Here is a 25,192-nt window from a genome sequence, read left to right as displayed (position 1 = left end):
CTTTCACAGATGAAGAAGTCAGCAGCATCCAAGGAGGTAAGTAACTTGCCTCAGGTCACACAGCTAGTAACGGGGTGGGGGGGGTGGGAGGAGGGATTCAGACTCCTTGGGCAGGAAAGATGGCGCCTCTTCTATGGAGGCAGGTGGGAGGGAAAGAGTGGTGGGTGCTGGTGAGGCTGGGAGGATCATGCTGTTGAGGAAGTTAATGCCCGATGGTCTCTTTTTTCTTTTTGATGGTGCTGTGATTATCATTTAAGTGTGACTTAAATGGAGCACACTTTGGGCTCCATGAAAAAGTTGTCTGATTGTAGTATCTGTGCATCACGACAGAAGGAGGAGAGCAGGAAACTCTGAAGGGATTGTTGAGTGGTTAAGGGCCTACGCAGGTGAGGACCACTTGTGTGCCGCAGCACACTCCCTTGGCCCTGTGGGGGTTTCTGTGGCAGGTAGAGAAGGTACACTGTGGGGCTGATCCCAGAGTGGCTCTGTGAACCCATGATAAAAGTCTCCTAGATCCATTTTCTGTCCAGCTGCTGGGACTGCCTCAGTCTCCCGAGAATTCCCCAGTGCTCTCAGCAGCATTTCCATCATAGACTTGAAGAGTGTCACGCGACTCCCTGCGACCTTACAGATGTTCTTTGCTCTTTCATTGGGTGCCTATTCAAAGTCCCCTTCAAGTGCCAAACGTCGAGTCTTGAGCCTGCTCCTAGGACAACTTAGAATGGGATTTTACCTGTGCTCCCGGAGGAGACTCCACTGTGTTTTGGTGGAGGACAGGATGTGGGGATTGATTGCCACCTGGATCAGAGCCAAGGGCAGACGGCTCCTGCTCTTCAGGCTGTACTGCTGGCCTGCGAGGGGCCCGTCTGTCCACAGAACTTCACGGAGAGAGGTTATGATGAACTTCCGGAAGAGACTGCACTTTGTGTCCCATCCACCTTTTTGCCCATATCGTGGGATCTGTAGTGCTCCTGCAATTTCCCAGTGTTTATCATTCACGTTCTTAGAGATTTTGATTCATAAGAGTACATCTTCCGAATAGCTTGATCTCTTTGGAAAATCCAGAAGGCACCTCCACATGTCTGTCGAGTCCTGCTGTGCCTTAGAAAGCGTTTCTTGAGAAAAGCACACTCAATATGGAAGGAACAGCTTTACCCCAGAAGGTTCCAGATAAACTGTGAGGTGCCTGCCATTGCACCTTGGGCTCCAGCCTGGGGTGTCTGGGAGGTTCAGCCCCTTGCTGGTGTTGGAAACATTTTAGTATGTATTTTTTGACATATCACGCTATCTGATAAGCCATAGGGCTCCAGGAGACAAATTCTGTTTCTCCTGGACCCCAGTGGCCCAGTAAGCCTTCGACCAGTTGGAGTGGGGACATCACTCTAATTCCTGCTTTGATTTGTCTCTCTTGGATTAAGTTCTGTGGTGTAAGCTGAATCCTCTAACGCGACCAGATCTTATCCATGTCAGGGGATCAGCAGTCTTCTTGGCCTCTGCCCTGTAGTCCTGAGAACTGACCTGAAACCATGCGGCCATGGCATTTGCTATTGAACATGGGTAGTCCTCAAAGCTAGTGTTTAAAGAAGGGTCATATCTGATTTAGAGGCACGGTTCCCTGCAGTTGCTCTGTGATCATTACAAGTGAGGGTGGCTCATGCCCTTTGACACAGCAGGTCAGCTCCTAGGAATTTAACTGACTTACGACTCTTTGATGGTAAAATTTACATAACTCTGTAAATACATTTGTTAATGGATCCTCTAATCGAGAAAAATTAATGTCTAACAACATAAATTTCAATCTTATTTTGCAACCAAACTTTCAAGACCTATTTCATGCTAAAATAACTGATAGCCAATGTGCAAACAATCATAACAATGATTATATTTTCTCCATTTACAAGATATGGGTTTTAACTGCAGGCTTTTTATGGGAAATAAATGTAAAGACCTTTGACCCTGTGCTTTTTGGGCCTCTCCACCATGATCCCTCCCTTTCCCTTTTCCCCCATAGTGTAAATCCCATTAGAATCATCTTTTTATTCCATGATGCCCAACACAGTGTCTTGTACTAGTAAGTGAGTGAGTGAATGAATGGGTGCATGGTACTTTTTCTAGTTGTTCATGGTCATGATTTGTGGTATTCTTTTAGTTTTTTTTTTTTTTAATTTTTAAATGTTTATTTTTGAGAGAGAGACAGAGTGTGAACAGGGGAGGGGACAGACACACACACACACACACACACACACACACACACACACACACACAGAATCTGAAGCAGGCTCCAGGCTCCGAGTTGTCAGCACAGAGCCCAACACAGGGCTCGAATCCACAAACCGTGAGATCATGACCTGAGCCGAAGTCGGACGCTCAACCAACTGAGCCACCCAGCCACCCCAGAAGTACAGTTTTAAATGACAGTCCCAGGTGAAGTTGTCATCATGGGAAGTATGTGACAGATTGTAAAATACTTCCTGAGTTAGAGAACTTTACAGCTGGGAAGTTATATAAATAATCACATGTATATGTCAATTTCTACTTCTGTGGCCTTGACAAGATGCCCCAGGGCCTGCATCTTCAGGATCCAGACTGTAGGAGTGGTGACTGTTCCTTCAGGGCACAGCCAGCAGGATGAGTTTTAGTCTTTTTATTATTCTGTCAAGATTCAAATCTGGGGGAGAGAGCCCGCGGCTTAGGATTGGTGCCCATTCCTTGGCCAGGAGAGAATGGGCATCTTGGGCAACCGATGTTCCTAGATCATAAACCATGGTGGAGGCAGCGTTCCCCAAGGCAAGACTGGGGGAGGCTGAAACCAACGTCCGCTCCCATGTTCTGCATGTGTGAGGCCTGCAGGTGCCAATGTGCAAAACCATAATCAGAGATAAACATGCATGGATATTCAGAGGAAAACACTCATGCAAAGATGAGAAAAGGCAGAAATATGCATTAATAGACATTTTCACAAATACAAAATATGCAGACACATCAGTATATCAAGAAGCATTGTGTGTACAAGTTTCCAGGTTAATAGCAGTATGTACTGAGATGCACATATAGATATATATACATGGAAAATACATGTATAAGTACAGACACACTTTCATGTAGATGCCCATGGTGAAGTGCATGGGTGCTTGGAGAGAAAGTGAGCAGCAGAAGAAAGACCGAATAGTAGAAGGTGGATAAAGGAGAGAGAGTAGAGGGGCAATGCAAATAAAGAGGAGACGGCAAATGATATGGGGGGTGAGTTGGGTTGAGGGTTATGTGCTTTAACAAAGTAGCTGGTATGGTCAAGGTTTAGAAATTGACTTCGGATTTCTGCAGTATTCTTTGTAAGCCTCTTGGCTCGTGTCCTCGTTAGTGTGTTCACTAAGTTCATTTGATCAGAAGGGCAATGTGATGCCCCAGATGGCAGTCTTCCTGTTCCGTCTTCATTTTCTGCGGTCTGCCTGTGTTAATGGCCTCTTCCCCCTTTCCTGCCTCTCCTCCTACCACACTGTCCTGGCCATATGGTCATTCCCCATAAGGGGAACCATGTTGAGTTCTTTTGTGCATCTGTGCCTTTTTTACATGCTGTTTCTATGCTGTTCCTTCTGCTTGGAGTGCTCTTTCTTGTCCTTTGCCTGATTTTACTCTTCCCTCAAAAATCGCAGGACAGATATCACATCCTCCAGGAAGCCTTCCAGGAATACCAGAATGGTTTAGACACCTTTCCTCTATGTGCATCCCTATTATAGCACTGGCTACTCTGTGCTATAGTTGTTTTTAACTAGATTGGAAACTTCGGGAGGGTAGAGATGTGTGTTTATATCACCATCTAGCACCGTATCTGGCTGTCAATAAACGTGTTAAATCATTAAATGGATGATTGAAATTATGATTCTATGAAAGAATGAACGATTGTGTAAATAATCAAATGAACTAGGATAAATAATGATTTGGTGAGTTTGGTAACCTGAACTTCATAAAGCTGGGCTTCCCCCCCCCCCCTTTTTAAATATAATTTATTGTCAAATTGGCTAACATACAGCGTGTACAATGCGCTCTTGGTTTTGAGGGTAGATTCCCATGATTCATCGCTTATATACAACACCCAGTGCTCATCCCAACAAGTGCCTTCCTCAGTGCCAAGCTGGGCTTTTATTTTTTACTGCCTCTTACCTGTTTCCTCCTTCTGAAACAGAATTCAGAACTCCTTTTCATACCCCCACTACTTTCTGGAAGATCTTAATCAGTCACCTCCATGTGGTTGAACCTCAAAACTACATCTTAACTTGAATCCCTGGAGATGATTGTCATTTAAAACAGTAGGGGCTCCTGCATGACTCAGTCGGTTAAGCATCTGATCTCCGATTAGGTCATGATCTCATGGTTTGTGAGTTTGAGCCCCGCTTGGGGTGAGCTCAAGCCCCCCTTCAGCTCCATGCTGACCAGACGGAGCGTGTGTGGGATTCTTTCTCTCTCCCTCTTTTCCCCACTCTCTCCTCTCTCTCTGCCCCTCACTCACTTGCACCCTCCTAAATCAATCAATCAATCAATCAATCAATCAATCTCAATAGCATCTGAGTCTGAGTTCCTGGCAATGTTGATTCCTTCTGTGCTGGGGTAAGAAAGGTTTGTCTCTGGTGGCAAATAATACTCATTTATATGTACTTTGTAGAGTATGGAAATATATTTAGAAGAAAATAAGCATCTTTATTTCTAGCATCTAACTATTTTGTGAAGAGTTTGTTATGTATTTTTCCAGGCTTCTAGGAAATGTACATACTTGTATATATAATAGATTTGAATTTTTTTTTCATAAAATGGGATCATGCTATCTATATACTTTTGCATCTTATAATTCTTATTTTCTGGCAAACATTTCTCATACTATTACATATATTTTTTTAAATATTTGTTTTGAGAGGCAGAGCATGAGCGGGGGTGGGGAGAGAGAGAGAGAGAGAGAGAGAGAGAGAGAGAGAGAGAAAGAGAAAGAGATACGGAATCTGACGCAGGCTCCAGGCTCTGAGCTGTCAGCACAGAGCCTGATGTGGGGCTCGAACTCATGAACTGCAAGACCATGACCTGAGCTGAAATCGGACGCTCAACCGATTGAGCCACCCAGGCGCCCCACTATTACGTATTCTTTAAAATGTTTTTTTGTGGAATGCATAGTATTCCTTTGTAGGGCAGAATTTTTCAAGTCATCCTTTAATTGTTTGGTATCTATTGCTCCCTATTCTTGCCATTATATATGATGCTATGATGAACCACTTTGTACATAGATGTTTGAACTTCTAGTTATTTCCTTTAGGATGGGTTTATAGAAGGAGAATAACTGGGTCAAAAAGGATAGACTTTAAAACAAAAAAAAACCCTGTGTGTGTGTGTGTAAACCAGAATGCATTCCAGAGTAACTATTTCGAAATAATGCTGTGTTGGGATTTGCAAAATAGATTTATGGTTTGTATAGTTGAGCTGTTTTCCAGAAAGAGAGAATCTGGCCAGGGCTGATGTTTTTCCCAGCCCTGCTGTCTGGTTATGTACTGTTCCATCTCTCCTTCTGGACAGGTGTTTACCCAGAAGGAGGTCTCTACCCTATGCACATCTTTAAAGATTCAGAGCCCAGGAGACAGAGGGTGTGTGGCTTTGGGAATCTCGGCCACACTGCGGATGTGGGGACGTTGTTTCCTGGGCACTGGTGGTATGATCTGGAGGTGAGAGGATGGGGGCTGGAGAACTGGGCTCTTTTCTGGGCCTCCCCTCTGCTGTTACCCAGCGTTGCCCCTCCTTTGTGCTGCAGCCGTTTTCCTTGTTTCTGTACTGCCTGTCGTACCAGTGGCTGATAGATCGATTGGCTGTTGCGGTAAATACACATGACACAAGATTTACCGTTTAAACCATTTTTAAGTGCACCATGGATTGGCGCTAAGTACATTCACGTTGTGCAGCCATCTCCAGAATTGATCATCTTGTACTGCAGCTCCTGTAGGGATTTATTTTTAATTCTGAGCAACTCGGGTCAGGGACAGTGTCTCCAGATCCCAGAAATCGGGTGCCGTCTGTGGCACATAGTAGGAGCCTGTCAGTGTTTATATAAGAGAAGGTAGAGCCACCTGAGGGCACTTCAGAGGAGGCCATGTGTGCAGGGACTTCATCGGAGTCCTGGCTTTACCCCGTTTGGGGTCTTTCCTGTTGATCTGTGTCGCAGCGTAGGCCCCTCTAAAGGCTCTGTGACTGTGCTGTGACAGAATTAAACTGCACAAATGCAGGACACCTGGTTGGCTCAGTCAGTGGAGCATGTGACTCTGGGTCTTAGGGGTGTGAGTTTGAGCTCCAAGTTAGGTGTGTAGAGAGTACTTAAAAAAAAAAATCTTAGGGGTGCCTGAGTGGCTCAGTCCAGCTCTTAGGTCATGATCTTGTGGTTTGTGAGTTCGAGCCGTGCATCCGGCTCTGCACTGACAGACCAGAACCTACTTGGGATTCTCTGTCTCTCTTTCTACCTCTCTCCCTCTCTCCCTCTCCTTCCCTCCTTCTCTCTCTCTCTCTCTCTCTCTGCCCCTCCCTGGCTCACATACTGTCTGTCTCTCTTAGAATAAGTAAATTAACTTTATAAAAAAATTAAATCTTAAGAAAAACCTGTACAAATGCCCTCTGCTTCCTCTTCTTTTAGCACTGTCATTTGCCCGTATTAGTAACTAATTTTTATTATTGTCAGTCTAAGTTTTTGTGTATCCGTCTTGTTTCCCTGCTTCGATTATTAGCTCCTTGCCAGCATAAAGCTTTGACATAGTAATATTACTGCCGATTACTAGTGTGCTATGTCATTGAACCTAAGATGCCATCAACCGTGTGATGATGGACCATTTATTTTTCTTTACCTCTGAGAAAGAAAAATCATGAGTCGAAAGCACTGCCACTTAAGCCAGGAGACACTGTTGGTTGTTAAATGCAACCTAATTTCAGGTATCTTAGAATGTGAAAAAAATGCACCTTTGAATGGACGAATCACAGTAAGTGTGAAATGAGAACTTGTTCCGTTGTTTTGTTTCATTGTGCGTATTTGTATCATGTGGATGATAGATGAGAATGTTTATACCTATTACAGGAAATAGCTTTAAAATTTTATTACGTGAAAATTCGTAATTAAATTTCCATTGACTCTCTTCTGGAGAATATGGATCACATAACTTGCCCTTTTGAATTTAGCTCTATGTTCTTTCCTAGGGTGGCTGCCCTCATTTTGTTTTGCTTGTTTTTCTTTCATATTTTTGTTTTTCACTGTAGATTATTCAGCTTGTTCATTGTGGGTCTTTTTTCCTTTTTTTCTTTGGCAGTGTTTTCCTGTAGGAAGGGTGACACATTTGGTTACCTGGGTGGCACAGTTGGTTGCGTGTCTGACTTTGGCTTGGGTCATGACTTCGGCTTAGGTCATGATGTCACAGTTCGTGAGTTTGAGCCCCGCATTGGGCTTTGCACTGATGGCACAGAATCTGCTTTGGATTCTCTGTCTCCCTCTCTTTCTGCCCCTTCCCCACTCGTGTGCACGTGCTTGCTTGCTTTCTCTTAAAAATAAGCATTAAAAAAAAAAAGGCCTCATAGAACCTTCTAGAATATTTTTTCAGGATCCAAAAAAATCTTAAAAGTATCACAAAGTGACAAAACTGATAAGAGCAAGTGTTAGTGTCTTTAATGCCAAGTGCAGATTTCAGTGGCTGAAAAATAAATTTTTAGATGAGAGTATGAATATTTTGCTAAAGTGGCCCATTAGGTGATTATTATATTAGCAGCTGGTTGGATCTTCAGGTCCTGGAAATTCACATCAACAGTTCATAGTTCCTGCTGCTTAACTATGGGTGACCTTCATGAACACCACTTGATGTATAGAGTCCTTAATTTATTCCTGGGAACTACTTTTTTTTTTTTTTTTTAATTTTACTGCTGAGAAAAGCAGGAACAAGAAAGCATGTTTGTTTTTAATGTGCCCTCAGACCAGTGTTCACTTAAGCTTCTTCTAGATTATTAAAACACCTGCCTTAGCTTGATTTCTTTTATGTGCCTAATCTTGTTTATGCCTAGAACTCTGAATTCTTATTTTTCTAGGCCGTATTATTATTATTAAAAAGATTTTTTTAAATGTTTATTACTGCGAGAGAAAGAGAGAGAGAGAGAGACAGAGACAGAGCACAAGTGGGGGATGGGGAGAGAGAGAAGGAGACAGAGAATCCAAAGCAGGCTCCAGGCTCTGAGCTGTCAGCACAGAGCCCCACGCGGGGCTGGAGCCCACAAACTGCGAGACCATGACCTGAGCCGAAGACAGGATGCTTAACTGATTGAGTCACCCAGGCACCCCTTCTAGGCCATATTATTAATAATTATATGAATAACTGACATGTGGTTTGAAAGCTTGCCACGGTTTTGTTCAGTGGCTCTTGACCTTGTACACATTAAATCACCTGGGAAAATGTAAAATTCCAGCCTATATCCAGACAAGTTAGTTTAGGATCTCAGTGGAGCCCAGGCATCAGTATTGCAGCCATGCATTATCTCCTTTAATCTAACAAACCTGTGAGGCATGTGTTCTTTTCCTCCTTTTATAGATGGAAACACTATAGGTAGGATTGGTGAACTCAGCATTAGTGGAGACTCAAACCTAGTTTGTCTGATTCTAGATACTGTTCTTTCCATATGTATTAGTTATTCATTGGTGCCAAACTGTTTCACTGAAACAAAGCAGTTATATTCTGCAGTATTTATAAAGGTAGCTCACATCACTTCATGAACACTTTCAAAGTCCTGGCCATTGTTCGGGCTTCTAGACTACTCTCTTCTTTGGTAATTTGCTCTTCAGGATGTATTGAATTTACCTTGGTTCCGGAGTATTCACCAAATTGGCATTTTATTAACACAGATGGTCCTGAATGATCCTGGAGGAACGACTTGTTCAGTCGTTGGTGCTTCAGATCAGTTGTTGGAGAAAGCCGTGTTATTGTCTAACAAGTGGATTTACAGCGTGAGCCAGTGCAGTTCTGTTCATTGGGGAGTGGCTCCCAGAACTCCAGGGATGGACATAAACAGTCCCTGGGGCCAGCCACGTGAGTGTAAACCTATCAAAGAGGACATGCAGAGAAGAGATTGCTAACGGTGCATTTCAGGAAATGCCCAAGGAAGGAAAGGGAAAGGAAAAGGAGAAATAGCTGGGGCAGCGACAGGATTAAGGACAAAATGTTCTAGGGACAAAAAGCCTCTGATGTTTGAAAGAGAGAAGATGTTAAGGATGGGGTGAGACGGAGCCATGGGCGGAGGGAAGGTCCCGTGAGTCTGGCTTCTGTGATGCCACATTTGGGTTCAGGTTACTCACGAAGATGTGTTGGTGGGGCAGGGAGAGGCGCATTTGACCTTGGGGAGGAAGGAGTGTTGGGGAGGTAACTGTGGTGACAGAGATGGGCCAGGGTGAGGGTGAAGGTGGTGGAGACATCATATGGTGCTGATAATGTAGCAGAGCAGGGGAGACGATCTGATCAGAGGGTGTGGGTTCAGCCCTGGGGAAGGGTGGAGGGAGGAGGGAGCCCGAGGAGTGGAGAGGGCAGGGATCACAGGGCTGGTGGGTTTGCCTCTGGCTTCAGCATTGCGATAAGGGAAGGTGAGAAGCAAGCACTGGAAAGTAATTTGGAAGTGATTATTCTTGTGCTAAATAGTCTTTAGGTGATAAGAGTCCCCTAAGGTATTTACATATAATTCAGATTCCAGAGCTGGTTTCCATACAGATTTTTAAAGAATTCATCTCATCACACAAATTACAGCTCACAAAGCATATTCTCTTCTGGAAGACTACTAAGGCTAGAAGGAAGATTATAGGCAACCTTTCCCTTTTTGAATAGCTTAGCTAAGTGGCTTAAACTAACTGACCAGCTTAGTTGGGAGTGTTGGATGGATCTGTTAGAAGTGTTTTAAGGGTTTTGCAAATTTGATAGAAATACAATTTTTGAAATTTTCTTTGTCTCTACACCTTTTACTTGTAGCTTAAAGTGTTATATATTGTTTATTATATATTATAGATATATAAAAGTACTCTTAAGTATATAGCTTGATGAATTTGCCCAGACTGAATACAGCTGTATAACAACACTGAGGTCAAGAAATAGAACATTACCTGCCCTTCAGAAGTGCTTCCGCCCCCCAGGCCTCTGCCTCTTCTAGTCTCAGATCCCTCTTTTTTGAAAAAATGTTAATTTTTGTGTGTGAGAGAGAGATATCGAGAGGGGGGAGGGAGGGCAGAGAGAGAGGGAGACAGAGAATACCAAGCAGGCTCTCTGTCAGTACAGAGCCCGATGTGGGGCTTGAGCTCATGAACCGTGAGATCGTAACCTGAGCCGAAACCAATTGTCAGATGCTTAACCGACTGAGTCGCCTCTCAAACCCCTCCTAGCAAGGTTGTCCTCTTCCTGACTTCTAACAGCTAAAGTATTAAATTGATGTGTGTAATTATGTCAGATACCAATTTGAATGCGATGGAGACCACCAAAGTATTAGCCCATGTTGCCGGGTAACTTGTTTTTGTGCTGATCTTAAAGTGGCTTCGGCCATCTTCTTGACAATGTGGCATTATTTAGGAGGATTACGGCTTGGCACAGTCTGTTGACCTCAGATCTGCTCACTGGTCTCTTGAACTTGCACAGGCTGCCCCCATTCCTACGCTGGGGGCTGGCTCAGATGTGTTTGCTTAGTATGTGTGACACATCCGTGGGGCACTGGGAGCCTGGTGTGTTATAGGCAGTTCTGGGGTTTGTCCAGGGTCCTCAGTGCCCCTGGGCCTCATCATTCATTCCAGGGAACACAAGTGATTATTAGGTAACTTTAAGATCTCTCAATATTTTTATCATTTTTAAATTTTTTAAATAAAAAATAATTTTGGTATAGTTAACATACAGTGTTATATTAGTTTCAGGTGTACAATATAATGATTCACCAATCCTATACATTATACAGTGCTCGCCAGGATAAGTAGACTCTTAATCTTTCACCTGTTTCAACCATCCCTACACCCACCTCCCCTTGGGTCGCCATCAGTTTGTTCTCTGTAGTTGAGTCTGTTTTTTGGTTTCTTTTTTTTCTTCATTTGTTTCTTAAATTCCACACATAAGTGGCATCATATGGCATTTGTTTTTCTCTGACTTATTTCACTGAGCATTATAGCCTCTAGATCTGTTCATGTTGTTGCAGATGGCAAGAGTTCTTCCTTTTTTATGACTGAGTAATACTCCCGTGTGTGTGTGTGTGTGTGTGTGTGTGTGTGTGTGTGTGTGCGCGCGCGCACCTATCACTTCTTCTTTATCCCATTCATCTATCAGTGGACGCCTGGGTTGCTTCCATAATTTGGCTATTGGGAACAATGCTGCAGTAAACATAGGGGTGCCTATATCTTTTCAAATTAGTGTTTGCATATTTTTCAGGTAAATACCCAGTAGTGGAGTTTCTGGATCATATGGTAGTTCTATTTTTAATGTTTTGAGGAACCTCCATACTGTTTTCCACAGTGGCTGTCCCAGTTTGCATTTTCACCAACTGTGCACGAGGGAGGAACTCTCCAGTCTTGAGGCCAACATTTCCTGGTATTCCCGTTTTGAATTTTAGCCTGAAGAAGTTGGTTTCATTGGCCTGCAGACTTATTTATTTGTTTATTTTACAGTTTATTTATTTTGAGAATGAGAGTGAGAGTGGGGGAGGGTCAGGGAGAGGGAGAGAGGGAGAGAGAATCCCAAACAGGCTCTGCACTGTCAGCGCAGAGTTGGATGCAGGGCTTGAACTCGTGAATCGTGAAATCATGACCGGAGCCAAAGTTGTATGCTTAACCGACGGAGCCACCCAGGTGCCCCGTATTTATTTTTAAAAGTTGGAAGCATTGCCAACATTATCTTGAGGTAACAGAACCCCCAGCCTCACCAAGCCCACTTTTATGAATGGTGGCACCATGCTGAGAATGTGTCTTTGTGGCTCCTTGTGCTTGATCTCAACACCCCTTATTTTGTGAGATTCACTCCTTGTCTTTCTCCCTGGCTTCCTTCCGTAGCCATTTGTGTTTAAGAGCCTTCTGAGGCTGCAAAGTGAGGAGTTCAGGAAACGTTGCAACGTTTCGTAAGTTTGATTTAGGGTTTTCTCCATACAGAGCAAGTTAATTATTTTTCAGGAAATATGTATTTAAATCACGGATCACAAATTTCCGGCCAGAATCGGCAGGCATGGTATTATTGTATTTTGTTACTTTAAAGTTGTTCTTAATCTTTTATTGAATAGGTCATACTTTCACGTGGTTCGAAATTCAAAAGGCAGAGGTCACAAACTCAGATGTCTGTAGGCAGGAATCAGGCAGGTAATAAATAAATGAAGCAGGCTCATCACAGGACAATAAGGGATGGTGGGGTCTGTGGAGAAGTGCCCCTTTAGGCATTAACATTTGAAAAACTATGTGCAAATGTTGGTAAGAGTCAGAAAGTGATTGCCTGGGAGTTAGGAACTGGGGATGTGGGATTGACTAGAAAGTGCCTGAGAGAACTTTCTGGGCTGATGGAAATGTTCTGTGTCTTGTCTTGGGTGGTGGCAACACGATATGTACTTTCATCGGATAAACTTCATCTAATTAACAAAAGGCACAAACTACAAATAGAAAGTGTCTCTCCTGGCCCCCCTGTTACCTGGCCACCCAGTGCCAGTCCTTGAAGGGTATCAGTATCTTCCGTATTCTTCCAGAGATTAATGCAAATACAAACAAGAGCGTGTGTGTGCTTGTGTGTATCCCTTTCCCCAAACGACTTTCCATGTACACTGTTCTGTCCCTTGCTGTTTTCATTTAATGACACATCTTAGAGATCATTTTATGCTAATATGTAAGGAGCTTCTTCATATTCTGTTGTATATATTGCACTTCTGGAAGAATTTTTAGACTAACTTGAAACTGGATGTTTGAGGTCAGGTGTGCACTTTCTGGGTCACCCAAAGCCCCCCCATCCCCTGAGCGCGCCCCCCCCCCCCCCCCCCCCCCCCCCCCGCTGCTTTGTGATAATATGTTCTCCCTGCTCGGCCCGAAAGACAAATGCCTTTGTTCTGTAAGTTTAGCCGTTTTTCAGTTCTGATCTAAGTCTCGCTTGTGCTACGAAGGCCTTCCTCGAGCGCATCTCACCGTATTTTTGGAAATTCCATTGCTCTTGCAAACACACTTCATCGTCTTGCCACCCCCAGAATTTTCAAGTTCTTCTTGGCTATCTTTTTTTTAATGTTTCTGTGGCACCATTTATTTCATTTATTGGGTATGTAGTAGATACTGAGTAAATACTGACCCAGTGAGACTAGATTATTTGACCTTTATCAACATGGAGTTGGTTGGCCTTCTGAATTGTAGTTAAGACGTTAGGTGAGTCCTACAGGTGTGCATTAGCTTCCTGTGTGATGAGATAGCAGGATGGGCTTGTCTCCAGGTGGGGCAGGAGAAAGGAGGAGAACTTTTACTTATTTTTAAAAACACCTATTTTGTATATAAAAATCAAGAAGAAGTTTTGCAATAGGTAATGTACGGGTTGACCCTGACACCCTCACTCGGTCTGTATGACAGAGGGTTTCATGTCACATATGGAGCATAAAGCATCCTGAGGGACAGACAGGGAGCCTGGGGCATGGGGGCGTTGGCAGTGAGTCTGTTCCGTTTGCCGTCTTTCAGTGGCTTGGGTTGGATGGAGGTGGATGGATGCTCTTGTGAGCAGATTTCCGAATTATATATAAACAAATTTTCGCTAGTAGACAGGTGGCTTCAAATGGTTTTGCTGAGGGGGTAGAGACTCGTGGCATGTAGTCTAACTGTGCAAACAGGTAAGTGGGGACAGCCGAGCCTGTGCTCTTCCTGCTCCTGGGTGTGCCTTTCAGCCTCTTTACTGTTAAGGACAGTGGCAGCATCTGTGTGGTCTCCTGGGGCTGCCGAAACCAAGTACCCCACACTGGCTTCAAACAACAGAAACGTATCATCTCACTGTTTTGGAGGCAGGAAGTCTGTATCAAGGTGTCCGCGGGGCCCTGCGTCCTCCGAAGGATTTTTGTGTGCTTCTTCCAGCTTCTGGCATTTGCCGGCGATTATTGGCCTTCCTGGGCTTGAAGATGCATGACTCCAGCTGCATGACTGTCTTTTCCCTGGTCATCACCTTATTTTTCCATCAGAGCATGTCTGTGTCTCAATTTCCCCTTTCTTTAAGGACACCACTCTCATGACCTCCCTGTAACTTCATTACCTCTGTAAAGAACCTCTTTGCAAAGACGGTCATGTCCTGAGGTAGCGGGGGTGAGAACTTCAACAGATCTTTTTGGGGAGTCACAGTTCCACCCGCAGGAGTATTTTATCAGATGTGGTAAGAAACTGGCCCCTGAATATTGATATTGAATAATGTCATTTATCACATATTTACATCCTTCTTAAATTTTTTTAAAATATATTTTTTTTTAATTTTTGAGAGATAGAGACAGAGCACTAACAGGAGAGAGAGAGGGAGATGCAGAATCCGAAGCAGGCTCCAGGCTCTGAGCTGTCAGCACTGAGCCTGACACAGGGCTCAAACCCATGAACCATGAGATCATGATCTGAACCAAGGTCGGATGCTTAACCAGTTGAGCCACCCAGACATCCCTACATCCTTCTTTTCTTTTCTTTTCTTTTCTTTCTTTTTTATTAAACAAACAAAAAAATTAATGTTTATATTTGAGAGAGAGAGTAAGTGAGAGAGAGAGACAGAGAAAGAGGGAGACACAGGATCCGAAGCAGCCTCCAGGCTCTAAACTGTCAGCACAGAGCTGACGCAGGACTCGAACCCATGAGCCTTGAGATCATGACCTGAGCCGAAGTTGGACGCTTAACCGACCAAGCCACCCAGGCGCTCCTACATCCTTCTTTTAAAATGTAGTTTGCATATGATTTGTAAGACTCCTAATATTAAAACATTAGGCTTTGTGTACAGTTTTTAAAAGAATGAAAGTATGTTAGTGGAGGTGTGCTTGGGAATTTTTTGATGGAGTGTGTGACCCGCCAGTTTGCAGACCACCGCCCGGGCTGTCTGTCCAGAGGGTTCAGGCGCATGAGCACCTGGCAGCCGGCAAACCCGTGTATAGATCCCTGTTCCACATCCTACAAACAGGTGGCCCTTACGGATTCCTTAACCTACCTTTAGTTTCTTCGTTTGCAGAATGGGTTCTTGGGGAAGTTAAGTGATATAATGTCTTAAAGGTGCTTAGCACAAAACTTGGCCTATAGTAGGCAGTCAGTGAATGGTAGCTATCGCTGATGTTAATAAATGGATTTTTGTTGCTTTCGATTTCATCTCAGGGAAATTGGTCAGCACTGCGACCACAAATTACACAAGAAACACAATGGATAAACAATGATTCTGTACTAACAGACTTAAAAACAATGAGATCATGTAGAAGGAAGTGGGAAAGTGTACTTTGATTCCCTCCTACTTGGTGTGAACATGTTGATAAATAAAATCCAAGGGAATGTACTGTTGTGGTTTTCCTATACCAGTTGGCCGAGGGCGGCTTGGGGTTGTTCACCTGTCCTCTTCCGCTCTTCTCCCCAGGCTGCCCCGGTGGAGATTCATACATGTCAGTGGTGCTCAGCTGGGTAGTGTCACCTGCAGGGGCATTTGTCCTTGTCATTGTTAGATTGGTGGGGACATTACAGACAGCGGGTGGGTCAGGGATTCCAAACACCTGGGGACCTCTAGATGCCCCTGCATAAGACTGCTGTAAGTCCTTTATTTTTTTTTAAAGTTCTTTTGGTCTGTGAGAGACTTTTCTTCCTGTCTCTGTAGCCAAGTGAAAGAGGCAGTGATTGTATCATGACAGTAGAGTGGTTTAAAATTCTCACTGAGGAAAAAAAAAATTCTCACTGAGGATGCCCTGTATTCTTTTTTAAATAGTGTCAGTAATCAGGACTCTTTTTTCTCTTAGAGGCCACTGATTCCTCTAGAGAAATCAACCAAGGCTTATATACAAGCAGAAAAAAATTTTTTTTAAAGAACAAATTATTACCAGTGTTTAAAAGCAGAGAATAATGAGCCCCACTCAGTAAATTTAACAATGAATATAATATATTATTTGGTTTCATAGTCTTATGTGAAACCAGCTGAGGAAAGGGAGGAGACAAGAGGCAGATGAGAACACAAGGGCTGGGGAGACGTGGGGGAGGGACAGTGGGGGGAGGGAGGTCGGTAAGAGATGGGGGAACCGGTTTAAAAACTACCAAAACTTGCCAAGCTTGCTGTTGATCCATACTGGAGATACATTTCACAATTGCCACTCGTATAAAAAAATTTACAATTTTATTTAAAAACTGGTTTGTCTTAAAGGATGATTTAAGAAGAAAGAAGAAACCATATTAATAATCAGGTTTTATTTTTTATTTATTAAACACTTCTTTAATGTTTTATTTATTTTTGAGAGAGCATGATTGGGAGGGGGGAGAGGGACAGAGAGAGAGGACAGAAGATCCGAAGCAGGCTTTGTGCTGACGGCCGCAAGCCCCTCGTGGGGCTCGAACCCACAAACTGCGAGCTGACGTCCGACGCTCGCTCGACTGAGCCACCCAGGTGCCCCAAGGATCTGGTTTTAAAGTGAAGGTGGTCAGAAACCAATCACAGTTTTGGGTGAGAAGGCAAATTTAAATACGTAACACCGATAGATGAAGTACAAACATAGAAAACCAAAAAGTCTCTTCAAGCTCAAAAGCAAGATAACCATCTCTGTGGACCACAAGTGGCACAGAACTGCAAATAGTTAGAGGGCCGAGGTCAGCTTCTGCCTGGTGGAGGGGCTTGACTTAGCAAATGCAACTGAGAGCTAACACAGCAGATTCTAGCAGCTCAGAGGGAGTACCCAGACGGCAGCTGTCAGCATGTAGTAAGGAGGTGATTAACACCTTCCTTTTGAGAAGCTCCGGGGAACTGGTGGGAACTGGCAAGAACTGGTGGGAAGGACAGGGGTGGTGGGTGCTAAGGCACTGATTTCCCCAGTCCCATCCTCTTGGAGAGTTTGGGGAAATGCCTGGAAAGCCACATTTTTTAAAATGTTTATTTTTGAGAGAGAGACAGAGAGAGTGGGTGAGTGAGGGAGAAGAGAGAGGGGGACAGAGGATCTGAAGTGGGCTCCGTGCTGACAGCAGGGAGCTTGCTGTGGGGCTTGAACTCACAAACTGCAAGATGGTGCCCTGAGCCGAAGTCGGTACGCTCAACTGACTGAGCCACCCAGGTGCCCTGAAATCCACATTTTATTTAATTAAAAAAAAATTTTTTTTTTAACGTTTATTTATTTTTGAGACAGAGAGAGACAGAGCATGAACGGGGGAGGGTCAGAGAGAGGGAGACACAGAATCTGAAACAGGCTCCAGGCTCTGAGCTGTCAGCACAGAGCCCGACGCAGGGCTCGAACCCACAGACAGTGAGATCGTGACCTGAGCCGAAGTCGGAGGCTTAGCCGACTGAGCCACCCAGGCGCCCCTGAAATCCACATTTTAAAAAGATCTTCAGGTGATTCTGAGAGCAGGATCATTCTGAGAAACACTGAGCTGATAGGAAAGTCAGCTTTAGTATAGCAGGCTTACCAAAGTTAAATTGGCATAAGGATGTTTAATTTGGAGTGTTTGTATTTGAGCCCTTGAATTGATTGCTTTAAAAGATTATAGTAAAATACACGTAACCTAAAATTACCATTTTAATTAAAGCGTGCGATTCAGTGGCATTAAAGATATTCACTGTGTTAGGCAACCCTCACTTCTATTTCCATTGCTCCCCTCCCCCACCCCTGGTAGCCACTAATCTGCTGTTTCTGTGGGTTTGCTGATTCTAAATATCTCATGCAAGTGGAATCATACAATATGTGTGTGTGTGGGGGGGGGGCTGCTTTCACTTAGCATAATGTTTTCAAGGTTCATCTGTGTTGAATGTATGACTACTTCTATTTGTTATTTATGGCTGAATAATACTGCCTTGTATGGATGTACCATATTTTGTCTGTTCATCAGTTGATGGGTATTTGAGTCGTTTCCACTGATTGGCTGTTGTTAACGGTGCTGCTGTGAGCATTCCTGTACAATTTTTTGGGTTTTTTTTGTTGTTTAAAAAAATTTTTTTTTAATGTTTACTCATCTTTGAGAGGGAGAGACAGAGTGTGAGCAGGTAAGGGGCACAGAGAGAGGAAGACACAGAATCCGAAGCAAGCTCCAGGCTCTGAGCTGTCAGCACAGAACTGGATGTGGGGCTCGAACCCACAAACTGTGAGATCATGACCTGAGCTGAAGTCGGACGCTTAACCGACTGAGCCACCCAGGCGCCCCCAAGTTTTTGTTTTTTAAACACCTGTCTTCATTTCTCTTGGGTTTACTTTTTTTTTTAACTTTTTTTTAATGTTTATTTTTGAGAGAGAGAGAGAGAGAGAGAGGAGAGAGAGAGAGACAGAGGATGAGTGGGGAGGGTGGAGAGAGAGGGAGACCCAGAATCCAAAGCAGGCTCCAGGCTCTGAGCTGTCAGTACAGAGCCCAATGCGGGGCTCGAACTCACAGACTGTGAGATCATGACCTGAGTAGAAGTTGGACATTTAACCGACTGAGCCACCCGGGTGCCCCTACCTTTTTTTTTATGTTTATTTTTATTTTTGAGACAGACACAGAGCGTGAGCAGGGGGGAGAGAGAGAGAGAGAGAGAGAGAGAGAGAGACAGACAGACAGAGGGAGGAAGAGGGAGATACAGAATCCGAAGCAGCCTCCAGGCTCTGAGCTGTCAGCACAGAACCCGACTCAGGGCTCAAACTCGCAGACCATGAGATCAAGATCGGACGCTTAACCAGCTGAGCCACCCAGGCGCCCCAGTTCTCCTGGGTTTACCCCTAAGTGTGGAATTATTGGGTCATAGGGTAATTCCGTGTTTAACTTGTTGAGGAACTGCAAAACTGTTTCCACAGCGGATGCCGCAGCAGTGTATGAAGATTCCAATTACTCCACATGCTTTCCAACACTTGTTTTTGGTCTCTTTAGAAAAGTATGGCTCTCCTAATGGGTGTGAATTGGTATCTCGTTGTGGTTTCTCTAATGACTGATGACACTGAACATCTTTTCATGTGCTTCTTGGCAATTACATCGCTTTTAAGTTAAAATTTATTCAGATGGGTGTTGTTTCCTTAATGCAGGGTAGTCATTTTGTATGTTGTGATCGAAGCTGCAGACAGACCAGGGTCCTCGTCCTGACTGTCTTGCCAGGCTTGGGACCAGCTGGAGTTCTGGGCGCCTCCCTTCCTGTACCTTCCAGTAGGGCTTTGTGAGAATTGAGGTTTACAGGCAAGGTATCCAGGAACAGAGGGAGCACTCTGGAGCCATTGTGATCACCGTTTTCATGAAGAATGAGGAGCTCTCTGATTATGTCCCTGCTTTTCTTGTGGGTCTAAAAGCATTCCTTAGCAATTGAAGATAGACAACCTGGAGAACACATTTTAGTTGCCCACCTGCTGTGTGAGACCCCAGGTTGCTGGGGGTCGCAGGTCCTTTGGTCCTTTTATTCCTGCCTGAGTTTTCCTGCTGCGGGCCCCACCTCCCATTTGTCCTTGCAGGTGAGGCAGCGAATGCGTTACTGGCCCAGTGCCCAGGAAAGCTCATCACTGGGAAAGTTCCCAACCCTTTCCCGGATCGCCTCTTTGGGCCTCCTCACGGGCCTAAGCATCCTTTGCCAGGTACACTGTCTTTCCGTGGCAGCACCCACAAGCGGTCCTGATGCACAGTTGGCCCTAGAAGCTAGTTTCATACCCCTCTGGATATAGTGTCCGACATGTTATTCTTACTGTATCACTTGTTTATTTCCTTAGGTATGTATTTATGTATTATGTTTATTTATTAGAGAGTGCGCATGTGAGCAGGAAAGGACAGAGAGGGAGAGAGAGAATCCCAAGCAGGCTCTGCACTGTCAACTCAGAGCCTGATGTGGGGCTCAATTCCGCGATCCTGGGATCACGACCTGAGCTGAAACCGAGAGTTGGATGCTCAACTGATTGAGCCCAAGTTTGATAAGCCTGTGTTGGGATGCAATGAGCATAGTTTTCAACCTGGGAAGCCATTTTTAATATGTAGAATTCTTGTTTGCCATGTAATTAGAAAGATTTTTGTGCATAGCTATTCAAGAATAAAAATGATAATCTAGAAATGTTCCTTGAAAACCCTTAGGTGCAGTTTAAGATCTGCCTCCCCACAGAGGCGATGTGATGCTGTGGAGAGACAAAGGGGTTTAAAAAAAAATTTTTTTTTAACGTTTTATTTATTTTTGAGACAGGGAGAGACAGAGCATGAACAGAGGAGGGTCAGAAAGAGGGAGACACAGAATCTGAAACAGGCTCCAGGCTGTCAGCACAGAGCCCGACGCAGGGTTCGAACTCATGGACCGCGAGATCATGACCAGAGCCGAAGTCGGCCGCTTAACCGACTGAGCCACCCAGGCGCCCCTAGAGCAAGGGGTTTTGACGGCAGAGAGATCACCCAGCATGGAGGGGTGGTTGTCGCGGACATAATCCTGTAGGCTCAGCTGACCATTGCAACTTTTCTTATTGCAATAGAATACACACAACATAAAGTTTACCATTTTAATAACTTTTAAGTATACAGCTCAGTGGCAACCATTGCAACATTTGAAACATTTCTGTATTCAGGGAGTTCAGCCTCCCTCATCACCATCCCTGGAGGTCACACCTGATGGCAGGGCACCCCCACTTCCCTCCCCTACCACTTGGGCCAGGCAGGCATGTTCAGTGAGCTGCAGGCTCCCTGCCCCAGGGGGACATGCAGGGTGGCCTGGGAGGCTTGGCTATTAATAGAGACTTTCTCAGGGTCATTAAATGATTCCGCAGAAGGTATTAACTAATCTCCAGTGTTGGAGGCGGGGAGGATTCTTGCTTTTGTCCACAGAGGTATTAAACTGTTTATTAACTTCTTGACGTATAGGACAGGGAAGAAAAAGATTAAATTCTTTTTTGCTGTTTTCTAGAAGCTCCTGCTAAGGGGTATGGAAAAAAGTGAAATTGAAGCTGTTTGACCATCATGTTTTAAGGTTATTTTAGTACTTTGTTCATGTCTCCTTTGGGAAGGGACTAAAATAAAAGTACCACTTTGGAGATATTCTGACGTTTTATTTCCTCCTCCATATTTCTCTTCATTTCCAAGATTTCCTTTATTTTTTATTCACTACCTTTTAGGAACTTTGAACTTCAGAGAGTGACAGACAGACATAAGGCTTTATTCTTTTATGTGCAGAGTTAGTAATTTATCTGTAATCTTTCTAAAGAACAGTACAGAATTCAACATCTTCGCATTGAATTCTTAATCAGGTGACTTAAGAAATGTTCTCAAACGCACACAAATATGTTGTTATGTAATTATGTTACTGCTTCAGACACCAAATAATTATTATTCTTTCTGCGAATATATCTCGGAAGTGTTAGGAATATCTTTTAATTAACAGAGGCTTGAAAACCTTCCAACCTCCCTAATAGATGTAAGCAATAATCATCTTGACTGTTTAATCATTAGGTGAAAAGTTGATGAAGAGTCTTACCATGGATAGAACAGACTGTCACCACCTAAAAGCCCTGATAAATTTTAGTGTCCCTCATTGTGGGACAGCCAGATATCAGGCACGTCCTGATGTGATGCAATGGGAAATATGAAAGACCACCTAGAAAGTATTCTTGCTAAAAATATTGATCCTGAATGTAATGAAGCCTCTCGATGTAATGACCAGTTTATAGAAAATTTGAGGGTTAGAAGAACATGCTAAATGACACCATGAGACTCTAGTCAGCCAAATATGGACTATGGGCTGGCTACAGGGACAAATGACCTTTTTCTTTAATAAGTAAATTGCGAGAACTTAAAAAAAAAAATAAAAAAGGAGGAGGAAACTAGTATAGAGTAAAAGAGACTTAGGAGACATATCACCCAAAGCAGGGTGTGTACCTGGTTTGGATCTTGATTTGAAAAAGGCAGTTGTACAAAAGTATTTTGAGGCCATCAAGGAAAACTAAGTGTGGAATGGGTAATTAGATGATATTAGGAATTATTTTTAATTTTGTTGGCTGTGATAATGATTATGGTTATGGTTTTTTAAAGTCCTTATCAGAGATACCAAAGTATTTATTGGTGAAATGAGTTGTATCTGGGATTTGCTTTACTGTCACTAAAAAAAGAGTGAGCATGGCCAAAAGTTAGCGTTGAAGCCTGGTAATGGGTTCTAGTCTTTCAGTTTTTTTTGGGTATTTCTGAAAATTTCATCATAAAGAGTTCAAAATGCTGAAATTGGTTTGCTGCTGGCATTTAGACACTTCAAATAGCAAAAACAAATATAGAACGCTGCATACTGGTAAAGCCTCAATTTTGGAAAATTGCCTTTTGGCTTATCTACATATTTGGTCTGGTTAGTTTCTCGGCAAATTAGTATTTACATTAACTTCATGTTATTCCTCATCCTGGAGTCCCACGGAGCCCTCAAATAGACTAAGAGAAGTCGTAATTATAGATACTTAGAGAGTTAATGCTATGGATAATTGCTAATCAGTAAGCTCTTCATACCAATAAGCAGGCAGAAGAGGGGGTTTGGGAAAGATTGTCAGTGACTAGAAATAAATTAAGTAAGGATGAGAATAATTTGTGTGCTTGACTGAATTGCATTGTAGAAAAGTGTATGTAAATAGCGCTCTATTTGGTGTGATTGCTAACGGTGGCCCCTTCTGATTGCTGCCCCTTAAATGAACCAGAGTATGGGAGTTGAACTTTGTTTCTCTCTCTCTTCCTTGATGGGGGTCATTTGACCCCCATGATCATCTTTCCGCCAATAATCACCAAATCTTTATCCTCAGCCCAAATTGCTCTTTGGAGCACTAGAATCACATCTCTGCCCACCTGGGGTTGGCTTTGTGCCTTCTGCGCCAGCCTCGCCCGGAGCCGGGCTCCCCTTGTGCTGTGCGCACCAGCTCTCCTGTGCTCAGCTGTGCACACCGGGCTCTCCTCTGTGCTGTGCACACCGGCTATTTTCACATTTGTCTTTCAATCTTTCCTGCTTCAGGCTTTTGCATGCACCATCCGCTCTGCCTGGAGTGATTTAATCTCCTATGCTTTTTCTCCTGGCTCCTTGTCTTCTAGGTGTTGGCTCAGACACAGCCTCCTCGGAGTCAACTTTCCTGACCTTCGTCCATCATTCTGGGTCACCAGCACTTTGCTTGTTCCTTAGTGGCCTCCTTAGACCTTTCTTTCTTGCTAGGGTGCTAAGCCAGGAAGGTTGAGGACACAGACTCTTATCTTAAGTGGTGGTGATGAGGATGAAGAGATCTGAGAGTTAACCGGAAGACCGGGACTGAGGGTGGGTGTTAACTGGCCCCGATGGCGGATCAGGGTTTTCTTAGGGGCCAGTTTGGTATTCAGGTGGAGTTGTCTATAGTGGGCAGTTGAATCTGTGACTCAGAAATCACCTCGGACTTCTTCTTCTCTCTTCCCTCATGCATCCCGCCAGCTGCCAAGTTTTATCATGTTTTACCTTTGTGCGGTCTCTCTGAGTTGTAACTTCTTTCCATTCCTGTGTGATCATGCTCTGCTTACTGTCACCCCGTTGGCTGTGTACCTGAGCTGTGTACCTGATGGATCACTGGTTCCTGCTTCTTTCCACTCTGCAGTGTGATTTTTCTGCAGTGTAACTGAGAAAAGGGCCACTTTGCTCAAAATACCCACTGGATCCCCATTGTCCACACGGACTTTCTCACATTCCTCAGCCAACTTTTCTAGCATTCTCTCCAACCAGTTGGAGCCACTACTGTTTGTTACGCAAACACATCCCACATTGTCCAGACATGGAGCCTTTGTCTATGTGGCTGCTTCCAGCCGCAATGGCTCCCCTCTGTCTTTTAAACCTCTTGCTCCCCTTATGATATAAAAGCTTAATTTAGAGCTGAATTAAGGAATTGAGCCTGTAGCATAAGAGCATAAGCTCTTTACTGTTCGTTGGAATTGGACCCACCCAGTGAGGCGGGGATGTCTCCTGGTCACTTAGTTATGGGCTTGTGCATTTGTGTGGAAACTAATGTCTGCTGGCCCCTGTGTTTGGGAGGGAAAGTGCCTCCTCATGCTGAGTCATGGATGTCGTGTGCCACTCCAGGCCTGAGTGTAACCAGAGACGGGAGATTATCTTGAGGCTGACGGTGTCCTTTTCCCTGTTGTTATGGGACTGTGTTTTGAATTAAATTATTTTAGAAACAGATGGCTGACTGAGAATTTTTCGCCTTTGTTCTCAGTGAGCTGAGAGAGTTTGGTTCGGTTTGTTTTTGTTACTTCAAGTGCTGACAGTCTTGCTTTTGCAGGTTGGTAAAAGAGGACTGCGTTTCATTTCGGAAAGAATAAGACAAAGCAACACGACATCTTCCAATAAATACTCTGTCCCATGCTTTGAATCAAGCTGACGTTTCAATACCCTTGTCTGCTCAGATGAGAAAATCATGCCAAGAATTAGGGAGTCCCTAAATCCCAACCTGAAGCCTATAGAGTGGCCCCCCCTTATTCACGAGGTATGCGTTCCAAGACCCATTTCTGTGGATGCCTGCAATGGTGGATAGTACCAAACCCTATATATGCTGTGTTTATTCTTATCAGACATACCTTTGGTAAAGCTTAATTTATAAACGAGCACAGTAAGAGATTGACAACAAGGACTAATAACAAAATAGAACAATTTTAACAATATGCTCTAATAGAAGGTGAATCTGCTCTGTCTCTCAAAATATCTTACTATACTGTATTCACTCTGCTTGTGTTGGTATGTGATGACAAAATGCCTACATGACAAGGTGAAGTGAAGTGAATGGTGTCACGTTAGGCCGCTGTTGACCTTCTGACCATATGTCAGAAGGAGAATCATGTGCTTCTGGACTGTAGCTAATGGAAGTTGTGGAGGCAAACTACGGATAAGGGATGGGGCACTAGAACTACTGATGTTTTAGCTGTAATAGTATGAAACTTTTTTTTAATGTTTATTTTTGAGACACAGAGTGGGGGAGGGGCAGAGAGAGAGGGAGGCACAGAATCCGAAGCAGGCTCCAGGCTCTGAGCTGTGAGCAGAGCCCGATGTGGGGCTTGAACCCTTGGACCACGAGATCATGACCTGAG

The 25,192-nt window shown here is 43.9% G+C and overlaps 1 protein-coding gene across 4 annotated transcripts in view; it reads left to right on the top strand.

Moving 5' to 3' along the window:
* KIAA1549 (KIAA1549 ortholog) overlaps positions 1-25,192 on the top strand; it is a 136,384-nt gene that overhangs the window by 4,435 nt on the left and 106,757 nt on the right. The window lies entirely within an intron of this gene.

The sequence above is a fragment of the Panthera tigris genome, chromosome A2, assembly GCF_018350195.1.
Source record: "Panthera tigris isolate Pti1 chromosome A2, P.tigris_Pti1_mat1.1, whole genome shotgun sequence".
Classification (NCBI taxonomy): domain Eukaryota; kingdom Metazoa; phylum Chordata; class Mammalia; order Carnivora; family Felidae; genus Panthera; species Panthera tigris.
The sequence above is the reverse complement of the archived record's forward strand: the minus strand, read 5'-3'. Positions and strand labels throughout refer to the sequence as shown.